The sequence below is a fragment of the Bubalus bubalis genome, chromosome 20 (genome assembly GCF_019923935.1).
Source record: "Bubalus bubalis isolate 160015118507 breed Murrah chromosome 20, NDDB_SH_1, whole genome shotgun sequence".
Taxonomy (NCBI): Eukaryota; Metazoa; Chordata; class Mammalia; order Artiodactyla; family Bovidae; genus Bubalus; species Bubalus bubalis.
In genome coordinates this window covers 7,031,760-7,038,267 of record NC_059176.1, presented here as the reverse complement: position 1 = coordinate 7,038,267, position 6,508 = coordinate 7,031,760, and the positions used below count along the sequence as shown (strand labels likewise).

At 36.9% G+C, this 6,508-nt stretch overlaps 1 non-coding gene across 1 annotated transcript; it reads right to left on the bottom strand.

Moving 5' to 3' along the window:
- Positions 1-256: 256 nt before the first annotated feature.
- LOC112581054 lies at positions 257-363 on the bottom strand. The gene has a single exon (XR_003105494.1). It is a non-coding gene; the product is annotated as a U6 spliceosomal RNA (small nuclear RNA).
- Positions 364-6,508: the final 6,145 nt, after the last annotated feature.

Genomic DNA, 6,508 nt, shown 5'->3' with positions numbered 1-6,508 from the left:
ATTGTATATTCTTGCCTCCTTTGTCAAAGATAAGGTGTCCATAGGTGTGTGGATTTATCTCTGGGCTTTCTATTTTGTTCCACGATCTATATTTTTGTCTTTGTGCCAGTACCATACTGTCTTGATGACTGTGTCTTTGTAGTAGAGCCTGAAGTCAGGCAGGTTGATTCCTCCAGTTCCATTCTTCTTTCTCAAGATTGCTTTAGCTATTCGAGGTTTTTTGTATTTCCATACAAATTGTGAAATTATTTGTTCTAAAAATATGGAACACTTTATGAATTTGCATGTCATCCTTGCGCAGGGGCCATGCTAATCTTCTCTGTATCGTTCCAATTTTAGCATATGTGCTGCCAAAGTGAGTACAAGGCTCTCTTCTTTAGAGAGTCTTTACGTCTTACCAGACATATAAATCCTCCCTATGGAACACATAGACATCTCTAACTAAAGCAAGACATCATCGTTACATAGAAGATCAACTGCATTATCTAAGACTGTTGTGATATATACAAGGTAACTCACAGACCCTTACTTAGGGAAAAAACCACTTAGGTCAGGAGGAAGTTAGAAAGTTACCGATTTTCCTTACATTTCCTGTGACCTCACTTCTCGCCTGTTGGAAAATGCACTTGTTCCTCCAGTCCCTCAGGGTTGTTATAATGAGGACTGATAGTGTATCAGAATTAATAGGAACAGTAGGTGTCTAAAGAAAGAGGAGACTTAAAATAGTTCGTTAAGTGTAGGAGGTAGAAAACTTTATTTGATGAGTCAAATGGCCTTCATTAAAAGTGAACTTTTCCTCGTAACTAGAGATGCCACTTAAAATATTTTTTTTTCCTGATTAAAGAAGATAAATGAGCATGTGATCATCATAGAAATTTTGGAACATATAGAAGTGCACTCTATTAAAAAAAAAAAAACCACTTGTAATTTATGACCCAAGGATAACCACAATAAGTGTGATTCTTGGCAGGATTGCTTTTTTCCTAACTGTTTATGCATGCCTCTATGAATTACGAAATTAGGATCATATGGTATATATTGCTTTTTTTTTAATAAAGTTTCCTTAACATTGCATCCAGAATCCAGTCATTTAATATTCTTTGAAAACTTGACTTTTAATGCCTATATATCTAATATTTTTGTTGTAATATTCAACACATTTTTTATTTTATTTATATCATTACACTGCTAATAAACAGGTTACTTTTAGTTTCATGGTTTTAATTAATGCTCTAGCATACTTTGATGACAAATCTGCATGAATCCCCACTTGAGGAGAGCTTCACTATTGCATTTTCAGAGGAGGAAGCAGAAGTCAACTATGTGATTTTTCCAAAGTCATAGAATAAGTGATAAAAAAACAGAGTCAGGATTCAAACATGGTCATTTTCACTTTAGGGCCAAATGTTCTGCAACATATAAAAGTTCAGTAATGCTACTTGGAAGAAATTCTCTAAACAGTGCAGAACCATAAGCCTTGAGTCATACTATGGAACCTGAGCTAGAAGACAAAAGCTTGTGTTTAATTTTTTATTTATGGCTTATCAGCTCTGAATTCTTGAACAAAAGCCTTCACTTCAGGCACATCTCACCATCTATGAATCAGGTGTTTTCACTCTCATGGTGTGCTTATGAGGATTAAATAAAATATGTACTTAAAAGTACCTTAGAAAAATGAAGTGTGGCATAGGCTTTCAGTAAATGACAGTTTTATTATCATTACTAAGCATTGTTTCAGATAGTCAACATCAAGTGGAGTAATATTTTCTCTTGAGTGTCTAATAAAGAAAACTTGAATTCCATCCTGCATTTTTTTTTAAGACTTGAAGCCTAGAGACAGCAGAATAACAGACTTCAAAGAACGAGCTCTTTATAATCCTTGGACATCGAGCCCAGGGCATCAGGCAAAAAGGAATGATATTAATTGCACAGATGAAGGACCTGAAGTCAGCTTGCTGTAGTACAGTGTCAGGGAAGAGGGCAAGAGTAGGATCCAAAGTGATGAAGCTTTTACTTCTGAAATGACATTTGTGTATCTGGAATAGAACTGCCTGGAAATAAATAAACAAATGTCCCAATCCCCTCAACTCATCCCTTAAAAGTATGTACTTAATTACTTGGTAAATTTTAGAATTGGTTTCTCTAGTTGGAAAGAGAAGCAATTCTGTATGTGCGTATTTTCAGGTATTTTAAGGTTGTTGCTGTTCAGTTGCTAAGTTGTATTGAAAGGTTGTTGTTGAATCACACGAATACACTGGGATTCTTGGCCCCCGGAGGAGAAGAATTCAATCCGGGGCCAGAGACGAGGCTTGATCGCTCAGAGCTTTTGTGTAATAAAGTTTTATTAACGTATAAAGGAGATAGAGAAAGCTTCTGACATAGGCATCAGAAGGGGGCAGAAAGAGTACCCCCTTGCTAGTCTTTAGCTGGATGTTATATAGTCACTAGCAGTCTGTTAATAAAAGAAAGGAATGTCTTATAATTCAGAATGGCACCAAATGGTTTATCCTGGGCCATAAAATAATTAACTTGAATCTTAAAGAAGGGCAGACCACCATACAAATAGTTTCATTTACATAGATTAGGGGAACAATATCTGAGTATAACAAACTGGTTTGTCAAGTAGGTTTTGGGCCCAGAGGCGGAACCGACTTGGAGACCGAGTTTGGGGTAAAGGCGTAGTACATTACATAGCTTAAGACAAACATTTTCATAAGAAAAAGGCATTGGTTATCTCTAGGCTCAAGAATAGCTAACCTCAGGTGAAACCAGGTGTCATTATGGCAACACAGTATTTTAAGAGAAACCTCTCTTTAAAATTTGTATAGTGAAGGAAAAAAATATTGCTAGTTTGTTTCCTCCTGCCGCTTAAGAGAGATAAAAATGTCTGACACTTGCAGGCTATTTCTTCCATTTGGAGACCCCTGGCCTTCCTGCCTTTACCCTCTCAGTATCCAGCTCTTTGCAACCCCATGGACTGCAGCATGCCAGGTTCCCCTGTCCTTCAACATCTCCTGGCATTTGCTCAAATTCATATCCATTGAGTTGGTGATGCAATCTAACCATCTCATCCTCTGCTGCCCCCTTCTCCTTCTGCCCTCAGTCTTTCCCAGCATCAAGTCTTTTCCAGTGAGTTGGCTCTTCACATCAGGTGGGCAAAGTATTGCAACTTAAGCTTCAGCATCAGTCCTTCCAATGAATATTCAGGACTGATTTCATTTAGGATTGACTGGTTTGATATTCTTGCTGTCAAAGGGACTCTCAAGAGTCTTCTCCAACATCACAGTTCAAAAACATCAATTCTTTGGTCCCACATTTCTTTGTAGTCTAACTCTCACATCCACATATGACTACTGGAAAAACCATAGCTTTGACTAGATGGACCTTTGTCAGCAAAGTAATGTCTCTGCTTTTTAATATGCTGTCTAGGTTGGTCATAGCTTTCCTGGAAGGAAAGGAGCAAATATCTTTTATTTTCATGGCTGCAGTCACCATCTGCAGTGATTTTGGAGCCCAAACAATAAAGTCTCTCACTGTTTCCATTGTTTCCCCATCTATTTGCCATGAAGTGGTGGGACCAGATGCCCTGATCTTAGTTTTCTAAATGCTGAGTTTTAGGCCAACTTTTTAACTCTCTTCTTTTACTTTCATCAACAGGCTCTTTAGTTCTTCTTCACTTTCTGCCATAAGAGTGGTGTCATTTGCATATCTGAGGTTACTGATATTTCTCCCGGCAATCTTGATTCCAGCTTGTGCTTCTTCCAGTCCAGCAGTTCGCATGATGTACTCTGCATATAAGTTAAAAAAAAAAGAATAGCTATATGTAAAATATATATAAAAGTAGATACAAGAATATATATTCTTAAACTATTTCTTCTTATATGTATATATATGAATAGATACGTCTAAAACATATTGAAATAGATATAAGAATATGTATAGAATATATTCTTATATATAGAATATATATTCATATAAAGAGTATACATATAATAATAAATCTAGAAATAGACAAAATAAGATACATAAATATATATACATATATATGCTATACTCTTATTCTTGTAAGAAATAAAATAAATATATGTATATTTTTATCTCCATAACTGTACTCTCCAGTATATTAGACACTAACCACAGATGCTGGGCTTCCCCTGTGGCTCAGCTGTAAAGAATCTACCTGCAATGCAGGAGATGTAGGAGACATAGGTTCAATCCCTAGAAGGTCCCCTGGAAGAGGGCATAGCAACCCACTCCAGTATTCTTGAGTGGGAAATCCCAGGGACAGAGGAACCGAGTGGGCTATGGTCCATGGTGTCATAAAGAACTGGACACGACTGAAGCGACCATGCATGCGTGCAACCACAGATGTCTATCAAGTTTTGCAACATTGTGGGTCCAAATTGAGAGTGCTCTAAGTGTAAAATCCACACTAGATTTCTACGACTTATTACCAAAAAGTGAATAGAAAACATCTCACAAGTGCTTTCCATGTTGACTTCATGTAAAAATTATAATGTTTTGTGCTCAATAAATACATTGCTAAAATTAATCTGACCTGTTTCCTTTTTACCTTTTTCAAGAGCTACTTGACAGCTTACAACTGTGTGTATGTGTCTCGCATTAGATGTCTATTAGGCAACACGGTTCCAACGAGAGTGTGTCTTGTCTAAAGAATTAAAAATCACTCACTCCTGCATTTCCTCCTTTCCACCATATTCAGCAGACTGAAAATGTTGGTAGGAGGAAGAGGAAAATGTTAAAGTGACCCTCAGGTCAGTTTCCATCCTCACAGCCTATCAACATTTGGGAGAGAAAACTCTTCCACTCTTCTATGTACTTGAGTATAAAGTGATGCATTTCCCCCCAAAAAATGATCCTTAGAAAAGAAGTTAATTGGTCCAAATGTGGGTTTTCAGTTACATAGAAAAACCTCTCAATTATTTAGTGCAGGACAAAAAATTAGTTTAAGCCAATTTTTAGATATTTCCCCCATGTTCTAACCTCGTTTAATTCTCCCAAAGGAGTTCTTTCTGCTCCTAACCAGTGTGGTCAATAATCTCTTAAAATTACTCTGAATGTTCCAAAGCTGAAGAGGTATTTTTAACTACAATTATTACAGATCTGTAAGCTTCTCTTTTTGAAAATCATGTTCATAGTATAAATAGAAATCAGGAATTCTCAAGTTTTTTAAATGATTGCTTTCATTACTCAAAAAGTTGTGTTTCTTAAAATTAGGGGGAGTAGAGAGGAATTCTTGGAAAAAAAAAGGTTCTTAAAATATTCCATTTTCTTCAAGAAATCTCAAGGGGATAATTCTTGAGCTGAACAGCTAAAGTAAGTACTATTGATGCACTATCTTTAAAAAAAGCCTTGATTTTGTAAAATTCCAAACAAACAAATTAAGCCAAAAAAAACATGCAAATTGATTGCTAAATGCCAAGTAGTCTATGTTTATTTATTTGTAAGATCTATTTCATTCATAGTATTAATGTAAGTGCTGTGTTTTTTTAGCTGTTTTAATATGCATGTTTAAATAAATTAATGAAATAAATGTAAGTAGACGTTTGACTCTTTCATCTTCATTTCTAAAAGTTTACATTTTCAAGTTGAGTGAAATTTTTTATTTGCATCTCTTATTTGGGAATAAGGGGGTATTCGGAATCATTGTTTTACCAGATGCAAGTGTGTATACACATTTACGTATATATGTATATGCAAGGCTTCCCTTGTGGCTCACACTATAAAGAATTTGCCTGCAGTGCAGAAGACCCAGGTTTGATCCCTGGGTTGGGACGATCCCTGGAGAAGGGAATGGCAACCCACTCCATTATTCTTGCTGGAGAATTCCATGGACAGAGGAGCCTGGTGGGTTATAGTCCATGGGTTCACAAAGTGAATGCTCTTGAATGCCTGAATTTTTTAAGATACAATGAGTTTTTATACATTTTTTAAAAATCTGTTTCTGTATCAAGGACGACATTCAGATGTCTGAAACAAGAGATTTCCTAGAAGCAGTTTGGTACATAGGGTGCAAGATACGGCTTCATGTCATCTTCTCTGTGACTGCAGAAGGAAGTATAACATTGGCACAGTTGGAAGAAATTGGGATAAATCAGACAGAGGGACTGATACCATAATAGGAACACTTCCTAAAGGGGCTGAGCCTTTCCCCACGAAACTTTTGTCTAGAGGAGAGGGGTGCAAGATGACAGAAGTGTCAACAGAAATGTTAAAAAGTACCAGAAAGATTGGAAGATGTCCAAGTTACTCTACAATTCCCTTCTGCATTGTCCAACATAGCAAAATAGACTAAATCATGTACTAGAACCCAATGGTGGGAGGTTGTGTCCATGGTTTTGACCATTATATCACAGCTTCGGTTGTTCAATCACTGATTCTCTTGCTCATTTTTCCCCCGGGGAGTGTTCACCACTTACCCAGCAGCACCAGGCGCTGGGCGAGGTGCTCAGCTCATGCAATTCAGTGCTTCCATCCCTGTCCTCAA